The sequence below is a fragment of the Aquarana catesbeiana genome, linkage group LG10 (genome assembly GCF_042186555.1).
Source record: "Aquarana catesbeiana isolate 2022-GZ linkage group LG10, ASM4218655v1, whole genome shotgun sequence".
In the NCBI taxonomy this organism is placed as follows: domain Eukaryota; kingdom Metazoa; phylum Chordata; class Amphibia; order Anura; family Ranidae; genus Aquarana; species Aquarana catesbeiana.
The window spans coordinates 69972233-69992019 of NC_133333.1; positions in this window are offsets into that span (position 1 = coordinate 69972233).

Consider the following 19787-nt stretch of genomic DNA (forward strand, 5'->3'; position numbering starts at 1 on the left):
CCCTTACGTATCTTGGCATTCAAATACCATCTAAACTTAGTGAATTATACGAAAGAAACTACTCTCCCATTCTTCGAACTATACAGAAGGACCTTACGAAATGGTCCTCAGCTCAATTTTCCTGGTTTGGGAGAATTTCCATCTTAAAAATGAACATTCTACCCCGAATACTTTATGTCTTACAAACAATACCGATCAAACTCCCTTCAAAATTTTTTACAATCTATAAAAGAACATGCAGGAACTTTATATGGGCTCATAAACCTCAAAGACTCAGTTGGAGCAGGATGGTCCTCCCCAAGCTTAAAGGTGGACTAGGCTTACCTGATATTCATAAATACTATAATGCTTGTCATATCACCAGACTAATAGACTGGCACATACATTCCCACTCTAAAGATTGGATCAAAATTGAAGATTCTTGTGCCCAAACACCCCTCTCCCACTCGCCATGGATTGACACCAAAGCGACCCCTAACGAACACTTATCGCATCCACTAACAGGACCTACATTGAACTGCTTCAGGAACACTTGTTCTTCTCTTAAAATGACTCCATCTCCAAGGTCATTGACCCCCCTAACTGGCAACCCCGCCTTTCCTCCTGGCCTTCCAAAAAATAACCCGAGTTTGGTCTCCATGATATGTACATTGAGAGCACATCACCTTTTCCATAATGGGTCAATTATCCCGTACACCAATCTACCCACTAAACTCCAGAATGGAAACATTCCCTTCTTCACATACTTACAAATCAGACACTTTCTCAACAGTTCCAATCCCATCTCTCAATGGTGCAGAGATATGACCCCCCTTGAAGCACTATGCTCTGACACAAATCCTCAACACCACTTAATCTCAACTGTGTACTCCTTGCTTTTCGGTGAACCTAACCTCACATCTATAACGCAGTTAACCAGAAATGGGAAAGAGAGCTCAACCTGGACTTGTCTCTGGAAGACTGGGAAAATATCTATTCTCATATCCATAAAGGCTCTGTTAACGTCTCAGCACAAGAAACCAATTACAAATTATACTCTAGATGGTACCGTACCCCTGATGGCATTCATATGTTTCATACAACTGTTTCTCCTTTGTGCTGGAGATGTAACTCTGGAGTGGGCTCTCTTCTCCATATATGGTGGGATTGTACACTCATAAAGCCATTCTGGGAAAAGGTACACAACATGATCACTCGAATCACTACTTATACTCTAGACTTTACACCTGCCCAATATTTACTACACCACACCTCACTTCATCAATCCACTTATAGGAAATCTTTAATGCTTCACCTCATAAATGCGGCCAAGCAATGTATTCCGTTACGATGGAGGGACACTAACCCTCCCACCTTATCAGATTGGCTAAAACGTGTGGAAAAAATAGCAATCATGGAAGACTTAATACATCAAGCAAAAGATAACCCCACAAAATACAGTCATACCTGGGCTTGCTGGACACACTTTTGTAATTCGATTGAATTTCACACACTACTTACTGAACCACAAGCCGGAACATCCTTGGCACCACGTTGATCCTCATAACAGGTACTGGTCGGGGACCGAAGTAGGAGCGTCCGCCACCCACCCCCACCCACACTCCCACCCCCACCCGTGTGCTCACATAACCATATACCCACCCAAGTTAGTCTCCACCCCATCATATTAAATATATACAAAGTAGAGCATATTTAATCCAACATCTCTCCTCCTATCCTATATACGCCCCACACCTTCTGAAATCAAATACACCACATACACTATAAGACCTCTAAGAAACACTAATCCACGTAAAAGACCTTTTTCACTACCTCCATATATTTGGTCTTTCTGACCCTCCCCCCAGTACAGTGTGCTCCCGTTGGGGTACTGGGATGGGGAGAGGTATGGTTAAAGGTCCTTATCCCACGCTCCTCTTTTGAATTCCACACCACAATCACGACATGGGATGTTTAAGATTTCAATTGCTGACTTCAATGTTTCTAGAGCGGCTAACAACTGTCTAAGGTGACTGGACACCTCAAATATTTACTTATGAATGTTTTAAACGTCTTAATTGTTTGCATATTGACGCTTTCACACACCCAAATGTTCTTTTATATTCAACGTTATTATATGTATCACTACATCTGCTTGTTAAATGTACGAAACCTGTAACTTGACGATGTATCTCTGTACACCTTGGAGAAATACCATTACCTGTTTTGTACATTTTATCTTTCATCAATAAAAAATTTATGAAATAAAAAAAAATGTAAGGGAATGGGAGAGGGAATTAGATCAGGTATTGACTAATAATCAAATTAAAAAGATGATTGTATTAACATACTCCACATCTATAAGTTCAAAGATGCAAGAGATGGCATATAAGTTTCTATCACGATGGTATAGGACCCCAGTTAAACTAGCACAAATGTTTCCAACCTTAAGCGATAGGTGCTGGAGAGGATGTGGTCAGAAGGGTACATTTCTTCATCTGTGGTGGACTTGCCCAGTAATTAGATCATTCTGGGAGTCAGTATCCCCATGGATCGAGAAATTGACCGTGGGGCCCCTGGAATTCAAACCATTACATTATCTATTCCATGGGATGCCGGGACCCAACAAAAAGTACCGGGATAGTATAACACCGCATTTATTAAATGCAGAGAAAAAAATCATAATGAAATTTTGGAAGCAAACCCAGGGTCCCACAATATCAGACTGGAGAAATGAAGTCAGTTTAATAATGGAAGCAGAAAGATGGGTTCATGTAGTAAAGGGCCAACAAGGGAAATTTGAAAAGAACTGGGAAGGTTGGAAAAAATGTGTTGTTGAGATGGAGAAAGAGAGAGAGAGCGCGATGAAAGAGAGAGAGAGGCGGTGGTACAGCCCTTGTGAACATGTATAATAAAAGGTATCGACCTGGGAACGAGTCTTGATGTCATTACGCTGACCCATTAAATGGGGGGTGGGGTTTTTGGGTTGTTTTTTATTTATTTTTGTCTCTCCTCTTTCTCTTCCCCCACCCTCCCCATGAAGTAAGTACAGAGTGGAAAGTCCGCCCTTCACCGTTCCCCATAAAAGAAAAATTTTTTTTTTTCTTTTCTCTCACAGCTTAAGTTGGGAGGAACTAGGCTATGGAATGGCGTATAGTACACTAAGAGTGATTGGTAATTACACTTTTTTGAATAGTTTGGCCAACAAGGGCTTTTTCACACTAATTAATGTTATTTGATAAACACATGAACACTTCCTTTTTCCTTTTTTTATTTTTCCCAGTATAGATACACGATGGGTAATTGGGAACAACACTTGTAAGGATAGTCTGGCCAATAAGGGCCTCTTACACCAACTAATAATTAACAGATAAATACACGCATACTTCCACCCCCTTTCCCCCCTCTTTTTTTTTTTTTTCTCTCACAGTTTAAGTTGGAAGGAAACAGGAATGGTGAAAGTACACGATGGGTGATAGGTAATTACATTTTTTTGAATAGTTTGGCCAACAAGGGCCTTTTCACACTAATTAATGATACTTGATAAACACATGAACACCTCCTCCTCCCCCCTTTTTTTTTTGGGGTGGGGAGTAACGGACTGACTACTAGGTGGTTCCGAAATGGGGGGGGGATAGGGGAAGGGACAAGTGGGTGTGATTTAGGTGAATGGGGTAGTGGAGGCATGTAATGTATTATATTTTTGGGGTTGATTAAATGGGGGTTTTGTAATGATGAATGAATTGGTTGTTGTATTTATAAAATGGAAATAAAAATTTTGATTATAAAAAAAAAATGCTAAGATGGCACAAAACCCCCCAAATGACCCTATTTTGGAAAGTAGACACCCCAAGCTATTTGCAGAGAGGCATGGTGATTATTTTGCAGCTCTCATTTGTTTTTGAAAATGAAGAAAGAAAAGAAAAATTATTTTTTTTTCTTTTTTCAAAACTTTGTGACAAAAAGCGAGGTCTGCAAAATACTCACCATACCTCTCAGCAAATAGCTTGGGGTGTCTACTTTCCAAAATGGGGTAATTTTGGGGGGGGGGGGTTGTGCCATCTGGGCATTCCATGGAATCCGAAACTGATAGGCAGTGAGGAGTGAAATCAAAAATGTACACCCTTAGAAACCCTGAAGGTGGTGCTTGGTTTTCGGGGTCCTGTACGCGGCTAGGCTCCCAAAAAGTCTCGCACATGTGGTACCCCTGTACTCTATGGGCTCGACATGCCTCTCAGCAATTAGCTTGGGGTGTCTACTTTCCAAGAGGGGGTCATTTGGGGGTGGTTTGAACTGTCCTGGCATTTTATGCACAACATTTAGAAGCTTATGTCACACATCACCCCATTCTTCTAACCACTTGAAGACAAAGCCCTTTCTGACACATTGTTTACATGAAAAAATATTTTTTTTTTGCAAGAAAATTACTTTGAACCCCCAAACATTATATATATATATATTTTAGCAAAGGCCCTACAAATTAAAATGATGGGTGTTTCCATTTTTTTTTTCACACAGTATTTGTGCAGCGATTTTTCAAACACTTTTTTGGGAAAAAACACACTTTTTTAATTTTAATGCACTAAAACACACTATAAAAACACACTATATTGCCCAAATGTTTGATGAAATAAAAAAGATAATCTTAGGTCGAGTACATGGATACCAAACACGACATGCTTTAAAATTGCACACAAACGTGCAGTGGCGACAAACTACATACATTTTTAAAAGCCTTTAAAAGCCTTTACAGGTTACCACTTTAGATTTACAGGGGAGGTCTACTGCTAAAATTACTTCCCTCGATCTGACCTTCGCGGTGATACCTCACATGCATGGTGCAATTGCTGTTTACATTTGACGCCAGACCGACGTTTGCGTTTGCCTTTGCGCGAGAGCAGGTGGGGACAGGGGTGTTTTTTAATTTTCTTTATTATTTTTTTGCTTTTTTATCTCATCTTATTTTTAAACTGTTCCTTTAATTTTTTTTAAAATCATTTTTTTTGTTATCTCAGGGAATGTAAATATCCCCTAGGATAGCAATAGGTAGTGACAGGTACTCTTTTTTGAAAAAATTGGGGTCCATTAGACCCTAGATCTCTCCTCTGCCCTCAAAGCATCTGACCACACCAAGATGGGTGTGATAAAATGCTTTCCCAATGGCGCTGTTTACATCCAGCGAAATCTAAGTCATGAAATGCTCGTAGTTTCCGGTTTCTTGGCCATAGAGATGATTGGAGCCATTCTGGTCTCTGATCAGCTCTATGGTCAGCTGTCCAAATTACCGGCTGCATTTTCGGGTTCCCTGTTGGGACAGGAGAGCCAGAGAAAACCATGGAAGATGGTGGTGGGGGGGGAACATTCCCTCCCACTGTATGTAAAAGCAGTCTAGAGGCTAATTAGCCGCTAGGATTGCTTTTACATGAAAGCCAACCGCTGGCTGAAAGAATGATACCAAGATGATACCTAAACCTGCAGGCATCATTCTGGTATAACCACTCAAAGTTCAGCAATATACCAGTACGTTGCTGGTCCTGGTTGGGCATATATTGTAATTTTTTTTTCATGCAGTCTGTGGGCTGAACGAAAAAAAAAAAAAGATTGAATGGTGGGTATGCCCACCATTAGAATACCTCCCTTCATCCACCCACTTCTAATGATGGGCATACATGCACCATTTATATATGCCGAAGCATCGGGACATCTGCCCCAAAAGTTTGCAGCAAATCGCTCCTCTGCTTCGGCATATATGCTCTTTTTTTTTTTTAAACTGTGGTGGTGAAATCAGCTCGGACAGCGCTGGTGTCCCGGCTTTATGTATTGTGGGAGCAAACACTGTTGCTGCCAAGATAAATAAATCCGCGCTGCAGCTGAATGGCGTACCTAAAACAAAAAAATGGTTAACAATAAAACACAGTAAACAGTAAAGTATAAAAAAAATTACATACCTGAAAAGCAAACATGATAAAACATAATAACAATAAAACATTGCAGAACAGAATACAGTAAAAAAAATAGCAGAACAATAGAGAGGGAACAATAAAACGACAACTATTTTTGTTTTATTTTATTTTTGTGTATTTTTTTTTTTACTTTTTTTTTTACATTTTTTTTTTATAACTGTAACTTTTGTAACTGTAACCGGTTCCAGGTTTGGGTCTCTCAAAATGCGATGGCATCTTGGGAGACCCTGTGAAAGTGTGCCTAGTCTGTGCAATGCTGTACCCTATGCTAAAACTCAACTAGTGTATGGTAGTGCTCAAAACATTCACCAATGCAAAGACCAGGCTTGTCAGGACAGGAGGGACAATAATAGCGGGTGTCACACCTATATCCGCGCTTTCTACAGACACGACATTTTCTTTGGGGGGCTCGTTGGGTAGGGGTACTCGGGAGGACATAAGGAAAATGCCTCTCATGCAGCCGGCTTACTGCATTTGGTTGGGGAAGGTGAGGTGGAGTACCGTCTGGAAACAGAAGGGCTGACAATCTCTTCCTGGAATTTAAGGAAGGATCCAGTCCGTCCTGAAGCTCTGTATAGCACATGAGCGTTCAGCAAAGCCAATTGAAATAAGTATACAGACACTTTTTTATACCAACGTTTGGCCTTACGGGCAACTAGGTACGGCGCCAACAACTGGTCGTTGAGGTCCACCGCCACCCATATTTTGGTTATATTCGTGGACACAGAGGGGTTTCTCCACAACACCAGTCGCCGTAGTAATTTGGACAGTCGTGTCTGCATGAAGGGAGGTAGGAACGAAAACATTCTTATTATCCCTCCACTTCATAGCGAGCAAGCAGGCTCTCTCCCCCAGCCTAAGACAGGAATCTACAAGCTGCTGGGGAAAGCCCCGGCGATTAGGTCGCACAGTGCCACATGCTCCAATCTGATGATTAAAAGGGTGACTAAAGAGTGGCACGCTCATGTAATAATTGTCCACATACAAATGGACTTACTTTCTGAATAAGGGTGACACCAAGTCCCACACAAACTTGCCAGCCCTTCCTATGTAGTCAGGGTAGTTTGTCGGCTCTACGTGGTTATCTCTTCCCTCGTAAACCATAAAACTCCATGTATAGCCTGTGGCCTTGCCACAGAGCTTATACATCTTGACCCCGTATCTAGCACGCTTGCTGGGAAGGTACTGTTTGAATGACAAGCGGCCAGAAAACTTAATCAGGGACTCATCAATGCAGACAACTTGCAGGCAACAAGTCTGCAAAAAGGTTGAAGTGGTTTACAAGGGACCGAATTTTGTAGAGCCGATCGTATCCAGGGTCTCCACGAGGACAACAGAGTTCATTGTTGTTGAAGTGCATGAACTGCAAAATCTGCTTGTATCGTGCCCTGACCATGGAAGCAGAGAACACGGGCATATGGTAAATTGGCTCAGTGGACCAATATGACCGCAACTCACTCTTTTTGGTTATGCCCATGAGGAGGGAAAGGCCCAGAAAGATCTTAAATTCAGAAACCGTAATTGGTTTCCAATCTCTGGCAAGGGAGGATTGGGAAATAGTGGCGATGTGTTGACCAGCGTACAAATTGCTTTGGTCCACAATAGATCTATAGAGATCTTCGGTGAAAAACAGCGAATAAAAATCAAGTGACATAAAATCAACTGTTTCCACATGAATGCCGGGTTGGCCAGTGAATGGGGGAAGTACGGGTGCTGCAGAAGTGGTGGGTTTCCAATTAGGATTGGCGAATGCAGTAGGAAGGGCACTATGGGCACGACGGGCCTGTGTTAGTCTTCTTGGTGGCAGCGGGACACTACTTGTGCTTGCCACCTCGCCAGCTTGAACTGCACTTATGGGACTCGCCACGTCACCAAGTGACCAGGGTGTACTAGGCCGCTGGTGCTTGCCAGTTCACCAGAAGGAATAGCGGCGCTAGTATTTCTCTGCTCCATACGAGAGCCCTGCAGTTCTTGCACCTCAACAGCAGAAGAAGATTGGGGTCTGGTACGCCTGACCTTGGCAGGGACCACAACTCCGTCGTCAGAGCTATCTGTCATGGAGCCGCTGCTGTCTACAGGATCGTATTCTGAGCCTGAATCTGACGGATGAGTGACTTCCTCTTCACTATCTGTCATGCTCAGAAACGTGTAGGCCTCTTCACTAGTGTACCTTCGATTTGCCATTTTGGGCTCTAAATTTAGTGGTACACTAGTGAGATCACAGGCAAAAAAGCTCCTGATTGTTAGCGACTGTATCAAAAATGCTACCAAAAAACTGTTAGCGATCGCAGGGATCAGGCCTGACTCTGCGAACGCTGCAGTTGTGTGTTTAGTGTTTTGTAAGTGACAGTGTTCGATCGATACTGCACTTGGGTGGGCTGGGCTGGGCAAAACGCAGGTGCTAGCAGGTATCTGGGCTGATCCCGCTAACACTGCGTTTTTGGGAACCCTGAACTGCTGGGGACACTAGTATAGATCTGATCAGATCAGATATTGATCCGTTCAGATACTATACCACTAAGGGAGGTGTATGCTGCGTGTGTGGGTGTTAGCGGTACTGGCACTAACCTGACGCTGCCTGGGGTGACGCAGACCCTAAGACCTAACTTATATCACCCGCCGGGCGATTAGGGGGTTAAACCTTTATTAGGTAATAAAGGGCGGGTGCCCCGTAACAGTTATTTAGTTTTCACTGGTGAAAGGGTTAACTAGGGGGCAATAAGGGGGTTAAAACCTTTATCAAGTAGTATATGGGGGTCCCTGACGCTATAAAAATGCTGACGGCGAACCCAAATACCTGTGACACTAATACAGCAATCAGAAAAACGATTGCTTAGTGACACTGGCGACGGGGTGTGATCACGGGGTTAAAACTTTATTAGGGGGGTACCCTAGACCTAAAGGGGCCTAACACTAACTGCCCTACCACTTATAACTGTCACAAAATGACATTGCAATAATCAGAAAAAAAAAAAAAAAAACTATTCGTGTCACTGTGACAGGGGGTACAGGGGGGTGATCGGGGGTGAAAAGTGTGCCTAGAGTGTTCTACTGTACGTGTAGTGTTGGTGCAGACTTACTTGATGCCTTCTCTCTTCGGAAGCCGGCCTTACTGTACCTAATTACGCGGATGTTGCCGTATAAGATGGAGGACATGCCCTGGATTTTATATTCTATAGTTTGTGTTTTAGGTTTTACGTTTTGTGTTTTCTGTTTTAGATCCTCTGCTGCATGTTGTCCGATTGTTAAAATACTTGGTCTTAAAGTTCTACATTAAGTGCTTTTTATAAGAGTTAAATTTCTACAGGTTTGGGGTTGGTGCCGGGGCATCGGATCGGCGCTCACACCAATTTTGGTGCCCGTGGTCAGATGCCTGGGTTTCCTCACCCCCCTTCACAGGGCACTGTGTGGCCTCATGTCCCCACACTCCTGCTCCTTCTGGGGTGGTGGGCATGCGGATGTTGGGCCTTGCGTGCGCCCTCTCCACGCACAGCAGTCTTCTGTGTGCACGAGCGGACCACCCCCCTGTATGGTCGGTGTTTTTCTTGCTGCAAGTTAATTGTTCTTCTTCCTTTCACACCATCTACTTTTCTTTTCCTCCCCCCTCACCTTAACCTTTTATTCACTGCCTCAGCTCCAACTCCTAGTGAGAACGGGGTCTGCAGATGCCTCCTACCGCTCCCCATGGCTACGGTAAACCTTATATCTTTTAATGTACGGGGTCTTCACGCCCCAAGAAAAAGGCACAATTTATATAGAGAGCTGGGTCGCCTGCGGGGAGATATCGTTTTTCTACAGGAGACCCACCTCACACACACCACTAATGTAAAACTATTCTCCCATCAGTATCCTATGTGGTATTATAGCCTATCAGATATACATAAAGCAAAGGGTGTGGCCATTGGGCTACGTAGAGATACTTAGTTTACGCTAGACACTATGTTATGTGACCCTAACGGGCGTTTTCTGTTCCTGAGAGGCAACCTGGGTGGTATGCCATGCACTTTAGCAAATCTATATGTCCCCAATCGAGACCAGGCAGGATTTATAGCCGCTACCTTAAAGAAACTGAGAGACTTTGCTAGCGGGTGCGTTCTTCTAGCTGGTGATCTAGCATCTCACATAACTGTTTGTCGTTCATACGCAGACGCTTACATGATTCCCAGTTAGTAGATGTATGGAGGATTATGTACCCGCGAACAAAAGATTACACCCATTTCTCCCAGGTTCACCACACCTACTCCAGAATTGATTTCTTCTTCATCACCATCACCTCTCATTGCCCGAGAGTGCTCATATGGATTCCTCACCTATATCTGATCATGCCCCGATTATGATCACACTAAAGGTCCTGTCCCTATAGAACCACAAATTGGAAGCTTAATGAAGCTCTCATAGCTGAGGTCATAGACAAAAAAACAAATAGAGGACAACCTATCATTCTATTTAAGGGAAAACACACACCCCGTCATCTCACCGGGTGTAATGTGGGAGGCTCATAAGGCCCATATCCGAGGTAAGCTAATGGAACTGGGAGCTAGGAAAAAAAAGGGAACGGATATTTCAACAATCTCAGCTACTCAATGACATTAAAGTACTTGAGCTACAACACAAAGCTAGTCTATCCCAAGCGTTATTACATTCCTTGACCTTGAAGAGGGAAGAATTGAGAGCCCTCTTCCACACAGAACAGAAACAACAAGCAGGCACAGTGGCCCGTTTCTATGAATGGGGCAACAAGCCGAGTAGACTGTTAGCCCGTTCTTTACAACAGAAGAAATCTGCTTCCTTTATAGCAAAAAATAGGATTTTTATAGCAGCTTACCTGTAAAATCCTTATCTTTTGAGGTACATCACGGGACACAGGGCCTCAGTAATTACTGATGGGTTATAGGGGGTATCACTAGGTGATTGGACACTGGCACACCCTAGACAGGAAGTTCAAAACCCCATATAACCCCTCCCCTTCTGGGAGAGCCTCAGTTTTGTAGCAAAGCAATATAAGTGTATTAGACGAGAGGAGGGACTTCTGTGTCCCGTGATATACCTCAAAAGAAAAGGATTTTACAGGTAAGCTGTTATAAAAATCCTATTTTCTTTCTCGTACATCACGGGACACAGAGCCTCAGTAATTACTGATAAGATGTCCCAGAGCAATGCTATCTGAGGGGAACCACAACAAAGTAGGGTGTAAATCAGACCTGAGGACCTCGTACCGCTGCCTGCAGCACACTACGCCCAAAAGCGATATCCTCATGCCTTCTTACATCCACCTGATAAAATCTGCTGAATGTATGGACTGAAGACCAGGTTGCGGCCTTACAGATTTGAGCCAGAGGCTTGGTGATGCACTGCCCACGAAGCACTAAGAGCCCTTGTGGAGTGTGCCTTGATTTAAAAAGGCAGAATTTTCTGTTTCAAACCACAAGCTTGAACAATCACTTGCCGAATCCATTTCGAAATGGTAGATTTAGACGCTGCCTGTCCTCTCTTAAGACCTTCTGGCAATACAAACAAAACATCAGTTTTGCAAATTTGAGCAGTCGCTTCCAGATAGGCTTTGACTGCTCTCACTACATCCAAAGAATGTAGTGACCTTTCTTCCGTAGAACAAGGATCTGGAAAAAAGGAAGGCAGAATAATATCTTGGTTTAGATGAAAACCTGAACCCACCTTCGTTAGAAAGCTAGGATGAGGGCGCAATACCACTCTATCCTTGTGCATGATTAAATAAGGCTCTTTACAGGAAAGAGCTGCTAATTCTGATACTCTTCTAGCAGAAGAAATGGCTACCAGAAAAATTAACATCCTTGTCAACAGGACCAAGGGAATTTGACGTATTGGTTCAAAAGGCTGTTTCTGTAAAACTGACAGAACCATATTCAAGTCCCAGGGGTTTTGGGGCACCTTAACTGGAGGATTAAGACGCGTTACCCCCTGGAGAGATTTTTAGAGGGAGGAGGCGGTTGTGAGCGAGGTCAGACTGCTGCTGCTGCTGAGTGCGGGGAGCTCGGTGTCCCTCCAGCCGTGATGCACACCAGGAGCTCATGGACTGCACGCTAGCCTTCCGCCGCCCCTCCCCGGAGAGCTGCGCGTTGTGTGCGGTCCCTGCCATCCGTTCGTCCTTCCTCCTGGCCTCTGGTGTGGGGTGAAGGCGGTGGGAGCGGCGCGCCCGAGCCAGCAGCGGTGAAGGGCTGTCACGGTCCGGAGCTCGGCCGGGACTGCCGTGCCTTCCCCCATCTCGTGCTGGAGTATGCAGAGCCTGTTGAGTGGTTTGGGGAGAAGATGTGCAGGCATGTAGCCGTCTGTGAAAGAGGACAGCGTCTGTGCACCGGGAGATGAAGAAAGAAAGTGACAGCTGCATGAAAAGAAATCCCAAGCACAGGAGGAAGCCCCAGGAGCCCCAGGAACCTTAAAGGAGTAGTACAAAGGACGCATGGTGGGTAAGACTTTGGCCAATGCTAAATTTGGAAGGGAGGGTAAGTAACCCATTATTTTCTGTTTAAAATATACGGAACTTTCCTCCTATGGGACTGCTGCCTTAAGTTTTGTTTTTTTTTTTTGTTTTTTATCTGCCTACTCTACTGTTCTGCTCTCTCAAGGGGGTTGAGAGATAGGTAGAAATGAGAGGCAAATCAACAAAAGGGGCCACAGCAAACCCACCTAGAGCCAGCACAAGCCCAGGCACCATTAGGAAATATATGGTGAATGAGGGTAGCAAAGAAAGCCCGGGTAAATCAACAGGGGCCAAAAATAAAACACCAGACCGCCCAGGTAAAACTGGAACAAGAAGACAAATGGCTGTGGAAATAAGACCCCCAGGCAGTGAGGTAGGCGCAGAAATGCCAGTGGAGATCCAGCAGGAAAACCTTCTCCCCACCAAAGGAGAAATAGCAGAAATGTTTGCTAGGTTGGAGGCCTCAATCAAAGAAGAGATCAGTATTGTGAGTAGAAATCCAAAACTTGAAACACCAGATGGAAGCAATGCAGATCGAACAAAGAAACATAAGGTACAGATTGGAAGACCAAGAGAACCGTAGTAGAAGAAAAAATCTCCGGATCAGAGGTCTCCCGGAATCGCAAGGAGAAACAGAGAATTTACAGGACAAAATGGAAGTAATCTTTAAAGACCTGTTGAACCCCATCGAAGCGAGTCGCAAATTAAAACTGGACAGAGTTCACAGGATCAGAAAACCTCCCGAAATCAGGGGAGACGCCCCACGTGACGTCATCGTGTGATTCCACAATTACTTGGACAAAGAGCAGATCAACTCCAACTTAAGGAAAAACCAGCAGGCAAAGTATGGAGAAACAAGTTTGCATATTTTTCAGGACCTTGCAGCAGAGACCCTCAATAGGACAGGCAACCCCCTCATATTCAGTGGGAAACCTGTGGTCTCGATCGGATCCCACCCCGAGTTCAACCTCTGGGGGACAACCGGGTGGCCGGGTGGAGTTAGGGGGCCCTGGTTATGTATTGGGCCCAGTTGAGGCCCGCTTTACCCCCAAAAGGCAGGGGAAGGGGGGGGAGGGGTTAATAGTATTAGGAGCCTGCAGTATAGAAGGAAGAAAACAAATGAGAGTGAGTGATGATGCCTAGTTTAAAAATTATCTCTTATAATGTTAGGGATTTGAACTCTTACGTAAAACGCGCTAATATTTTAGGGGAACTGATGTTTTTGAAGGCTGAGGTTGCAATGCTTCAAGAGACCAATTTAAGTGTTAATAAGAACCAAAAAATCTTTTCCAGAGACTTCCCAGTTTGGTATTATAGCGATTCACCAATCAAAGGGGCAAGAGGTGCTGCCATAGGGTTCGCCAGGGAGATTAGGTTTGAACTTGAGGAAGGATTAGCTGACCCAGAGGGTCAGTTTCTCTGCCTGAAAGGTAAAATTAACGGCTCAAAATGCTCCCTGGAAAACATCTATGGGCCAAATAAAAATACACACAGAAAAATAATGGGCATACTGGCAAAATTTGAAGAATTTAGGATGGGGAAGGCTATTGTGGCAGGGGATTTTAATCTGTGTTTAGACCCCGAGAGGGATTGTTCGTCGCATGTCCGGGGGAGGGGGGGTATGGGTAGGAAAACTCAAAAAGAAGCTGCACCAGCTTCAGTTAGTGGATGTATGGAGGACCCAGCAAGGTGACACAAGGGACTATACTTACTACTCCCCCGTGCATGCGACGTACTCGAGACTTGACTTTTTCCTGGTAGAACACAGGTTGCTGGAGGACGTCACAGGGGCATCTATTGGAAATATGACGTTTTCCGATCATGCACCGGTGAGCTTACAAATAAAAATAGGAGAAATCGATACACAGGGCTCAGGGTGGAGACTGAACGAAGACCTGTTACTTGATAAAGACATTTTAAAGAGAATCAAGGAGGAGTTGGAGCAGTTCTTCAAAATAAATGTACCCGGGGAAGTAAATGAAGCTACAATATGGGAGGCCCACAAAGCAAACATCAGGGGCATATTTATGATGGTAGGGGCGGAAAAAAACAAGAGATTGAAAAACAAAAGGTTAACCCTGATTAAAGAGATTCAAGAACTAGAGCAACAACACAAAGCATCAGGAAGGAGGGAGGTTTGGATAAACCTACATAAAAGAAGAGAAGAGCTGAGGGCCTCTTTAGAACAGGAAACGCGTAAAACCTATAACTTGGTTAAGAAAGAAAGATATATCTATGGCAACAAACCGGGCAAGCTTCTTGCTAGGGCCCTGAAAAAAAAGAAAACGAGCAATTATATTGAAAAGATCAAGACCAAATCAGGGGAAACTAAATATAAAACGTGCGATATAGCGAAAGCATTTCAAGAGTTCTATGGTGAGTTGTATGCAATAAATGCAGACAATTCTCAGGAATCTATTAGTCGTAAGTGTGAGGCCAGTAAAACCTTCTTAAAAGAGGCAAATTTGACAAAAATCACGGAAGAAGACAGAGTCATGTTAGATGCCCCTGTGACTGTACAGGAACTAAGAAAAGCCATACAGGATATTCCAAATGGGAAGAGTCCTGGCCCTGATGGGCTGACCGCCCTTTATTATAAAAAAAACTACAGGAACCATTGCTCCCCATATTGTGCTCATATATGAATGGGATTGGGGAAAGTTGGAATATGCGGAAGGAAGCACTTGAAGCAAGTATTGCAATCATTGGGAAGGGGGGAGGGAGCGAACCTGAACGACCCAAGTGACGTCATCATCCATGTGATCTGTTGGAACCCGGAAGTGACTTCCCCACATCACCGCTTACACAGCCAGCGTCTGAGCGGAGGTCCGCGGCCGTCCGCTCGGCATACATCAGCCCCACATTGTTGAATTTATGACACACACTGGGTTCAGTTCTCTATGGAAGCGGCAATTCGTCAACTTTTATGTAAGTGTTTTTAATTGCTTTTAATACTATAATAAACCTTTGATACTTAAGAGGCGCTTTCTTTTTTGGATTTTTTATGTACGCATGGAGAGCTGACTTCACTCTACAGGAAGCTACCCTTGGTATCCTGGTTGCACTGACTTACCTGGCTCCCACATCCATCCATACCACGGATAATCCACATATTATAGACTTTGTTTCTCTATGGACCATTATTGTTTCCTACCCTCTACATGGATTAAATAATCCATCTACCTATAGATAGAGAGAGAAATCCATTCAGAATCTTTGGACTATGTCAATTTACTGTTATATCCACTGACTTGAGCGCTGTTACATCATTATTTATCTAAGTCACAATGTCCTCCGGGCGTATTGAACCTGAGGACCACTTCACTCCAAAAGTGAGAGTTCAGGTGCGGTGGAAACAACACCATGATGTGTGCCTTGCTGATGGCTGTGGGCGAAGTTGTTTGCCTCTGCAGGCGCTGCTGACATCAGGGAACGTTCCAGGTGCATTTCATGTGGATATAGGGGAGGCAGGGAGAAATAGTGTGGCAAGGAGTGATGAGGCTTATGCAGGGGAGGGGAGGGTTGCCTCCTAAGTCAGTAGCGTGGTGGGGGGTAGCGCCCTCAGTGAACTAAACTTGAAATTAGAAAGAGACCCCAACAGACTGAAATGCGGCATGATGGGGTAGGGTAGTGTCCATTTAAGACTCACGTGACCCTTCTACCGAAGATGGCGTCTGCGCTCTCCTGCTGGGCCTCTGCTGGCGGGGAAATTGGCCACTCCAGAGGGTAGCATTGCTTGGGCGGTTAAACTGGCGAGGGAGAATGACCAACCAGTCCGGGACTCACCGGTTCTGTTTACAGGAATGCGAAGAGTGCCGGTAGGTCTGACGGGGACCGCAGAGTAAAGGAGGACGATGTCTTGCGAAATGTGACAGCCAGGGGGTACCCCCAGCAGTAGGTGTAGCCCTTCCTCCTGGCTAGGTCCAGTACTGGCCTCAGTAGAGCTCTTGGTTGCAGCGTAGCTCTGGATAAGTCCGGCAGTTTCTTTATTGTGGCTCCATCGAAGTTGACATCTCCATGCTCCCATGCCTTGCGCAGGATTAACTCCTTATGAGTGTATCGGTGTAGCCGACACAAAACATCCCGGGGGCGATCCGGGTCAGAGGGCCTGGGGCCTAGAGTCCTGTGCACCCGGTCAAGCTCCGGGGGGGATGGTTCCCCCAGTATTTCCCGGAAGATGGCAACCACAGTCACCGCCAAGTCCTCAGCTCGTGTAGGCTCCGGGAGACCCCGCAGCCGCAAATTACTGCGGCGGCTGCGGTCCTCCATGTCTTCCAAGTGAAGCTGTAGGTCAATGGCTGTGGCTGTCTGTGTTGCTTGTGCACCCTCCAGGGCCGCCACTCAGTGCTCAAGAGAGGAGACCGTGACCTCCCCGCTCTCCGCCCGCTCAGTTATTGTCTGCAGCTCAGCTCTTACCTCCTGTATGTCGCGTCCATGAGCTTCCTCTATGTGGCGAGTGAGAGCTTCAATGTCCGCATTTGTTGGTAGGGCCTGCAGGATGGAGCGGAGATCCTCGGGCAAGCTGCCCGTTTGTTGGGAGGAACTGTGCATGGCTGAGCGAAAGGCTGCCGGAGTCCCTTGGGACAGGTCTGGATCCGTATCTGGTGCGGAGGGGGAGAGCAGAGTGGAAGCAGTACACACTTCCAGCGACAGCCCACGTGGGCTCTCCGAACTGGCGCCAGGCAGAGTCTGCTGTGTGTCCCGGAGGAATCTTTGAATGCCGCTCCTCAGGGTGAGTGGACGGTTTCTGCGGAACGATGTATTGGTTCTGGGCCTTTTGCTGTTGGGCATGCCGCTGTTTTAGCAGTGTAGTCGGCTGGATGCCAGGGCAAGCATCTGGAAGACAGGAGCTCACCGAGAAGACGTCTTCACCCGGCCATTGCTAAGCCACACCCCCGTGACGGCTCAGACCTTTTCACACAACTTTGGATACCTAGGAAATACAAAAATCTGTCTTTTACCACATCACCACTTACACGCTCCACCCTAATGATATGGGATTCACTATGTAAGGCGAACAAATGGTCATATAACTCCCCTCTTTTGCCATTGCATGGCCCTAACTACTACCCACCGGAGAACATAGACCCCAGGACTCACACCTGGAATCTTGGAGCTTTGACTCAATTTCATCAAATAACCACCTCAACGGGTATTGTACCCCTGGCTACAATCATACATAGCTCCGTAGTGACCCCCATGGACCAGTGGAGATATCGCCAGCTTGCAGCTTTCGGACGCTCTCTTCCAAAACCTTTACGGTCCATCTCGGAATTGACACCCATAGAAGCCGCTTTCTCTGAAGACCAACCAGTGGAGAAACCTGTCTCCCACTTCTACCAAGCAATAAACCGGTTGCCCCCCCTCAAGGGACCCAACTTTCCTTAAAAACTGGGAAAAGGATCTTAAAGAGTTGTCACCAGTTCAAAGAGCCTGACATTATTCTCACATTATCCCATAACGCCTCTGGAGCTTCCAAAACAGCAGAGGTGAATTATAAACTGCTAACGAGGTGGCGCTACACTCCTATGGTGCTCCATAAAACCTTTCCTCAAGCATCACCCCTGTGTTGCAGAGGTTGTGGTGAGCGGGCATCACATGCTCATATATGGTGGTTATGCCCACTTATACGTCCTTTTTGGCTGTCTATTCTTCACTGGGCTAGGGAGATCCAGGGAAATGAGATCTCCAATGATCCGTGGATTGTATTGTTACACTGTACAGACAAACCAGTGGGAACATATAAAAAATCTAACACACCACACCTCCTAAATGCTGCAAAGGCACTTATCCCGTGATGTTGGAAACAATCGACCATACCGACTTTACGCCAATGGCTATTGGAAGTAGATCATGCATACCATATGGAAGATCTTACTCTTTCCCTTAGAAACAAATCTGACCTGGCAAAAAAAAAGATATGGTCCTGCTGGTTTGCCTTTAAATACACACCCGCTTATGCGGAAATTATCTCAAACCAAATATGTTTTTGGCTCCTGCTATTACGTAATAGAGCTTGGACCGAGGCAGGTTTATTTTCATTTCCCTTCTAATCCAATCCCCACCCCCCCTCTTTTTTCCCCCTTCTCATTCTCTATCCTTTCTTTTCTTCCTCTTTTCACTTATATTCTAATCTCTCAAGGTTATATGTTTGACTAAAGGTATTTTACAGGGAAGATCTTGATGCCTATACTCGGTATATGATGAAAATGTTTTCCATGATGTCCAGTAGGTAAACATGAAGTGCCTTAGGCCTAGATATGTGCCATGGTCAGCACTTGAATACTCATGTACCTATATACCCCCACACATCTGGCTGATTGTCTTGCATGTAAGAGAGTCTTATCTGTAAACGTGTATAGCTCTTCTCTGAACTGTATATTGTACCTTATATTATTTTCTTAATAAAAACTAATTAAACAAAAAAAAAAATTTTTTTGGTTCATTAAAGTGGTTGTAGAGGCTGTAGGTTTTACTTTCATGCATTCTATGCATGAAGGTCAAAAAACCCTGTGTGTGGAGGAGCCAAGGCGCTCTTGGGTCTCTCCTTCCTCATTGGCTGAGACAGCAGTGGTAGCCATTAGATATTGTCAATTACAGCCAGTGAGCCAATGAAGAGAGAGTGGGGCCGAGCAGGTTTCTGTGCATGATTGGACACAGAGCAGTGGCTCAGGAGCCAGCCTGCTCGGGTGCCCCCATAGCAAGCAGCTAGGGAGGGGCCAGGAGCACCAATGGGGGGCCCAATAAGAGGAGGGCTAAGGCAGCTCTGTGCAAAACCATTGCACAGAGCAGGCAAGTATGACATCTTTGTTATTTTTAAACAAAAAAAAAATCCACCTTTAAATATTCCTTTAAGCTTTGTTGATTAGCCAAGGAAACATGGGTAAGCATACAAATAAAATTTAGCTTAATGGAAGTTAATAATGATGGAGCTTGACTCATAGTCTACCACTGCTGAGTTCTCCTTTTACAGAGAAGTTGATTGTACTGCTTATTGTTAGCTTGTTAAGTTAACAAAAGGCACAAGCTTTCAATAGAACAGTGCCTATTTATAACTGAACCTACACATCCCGTTCTAACAGAACAGTAAAATAAAATAAGAGATATAAAGAAGTTTGTATTCTGTAATGATCAGCCCTGTACCTTCATCATCGGCTGCTCAATACTCAGCACTGCAGCTCAGGTCTCTGCTGTGTATACATGATCCTCAAATTTCTATAAAGCAAATTAAGAAATTCCACCTATCATTGATCAAGAGGCTTGTCTTTTTGCTAATGTCCTAAATAGGAGTCTGTCTGTCTCTAACAGAAGTACATCTTCGCCAGCACACCATGGATCAGCACACAAGATTGTCCAAAAAAAGGTTTTTAATCGAAAACGGTCACATC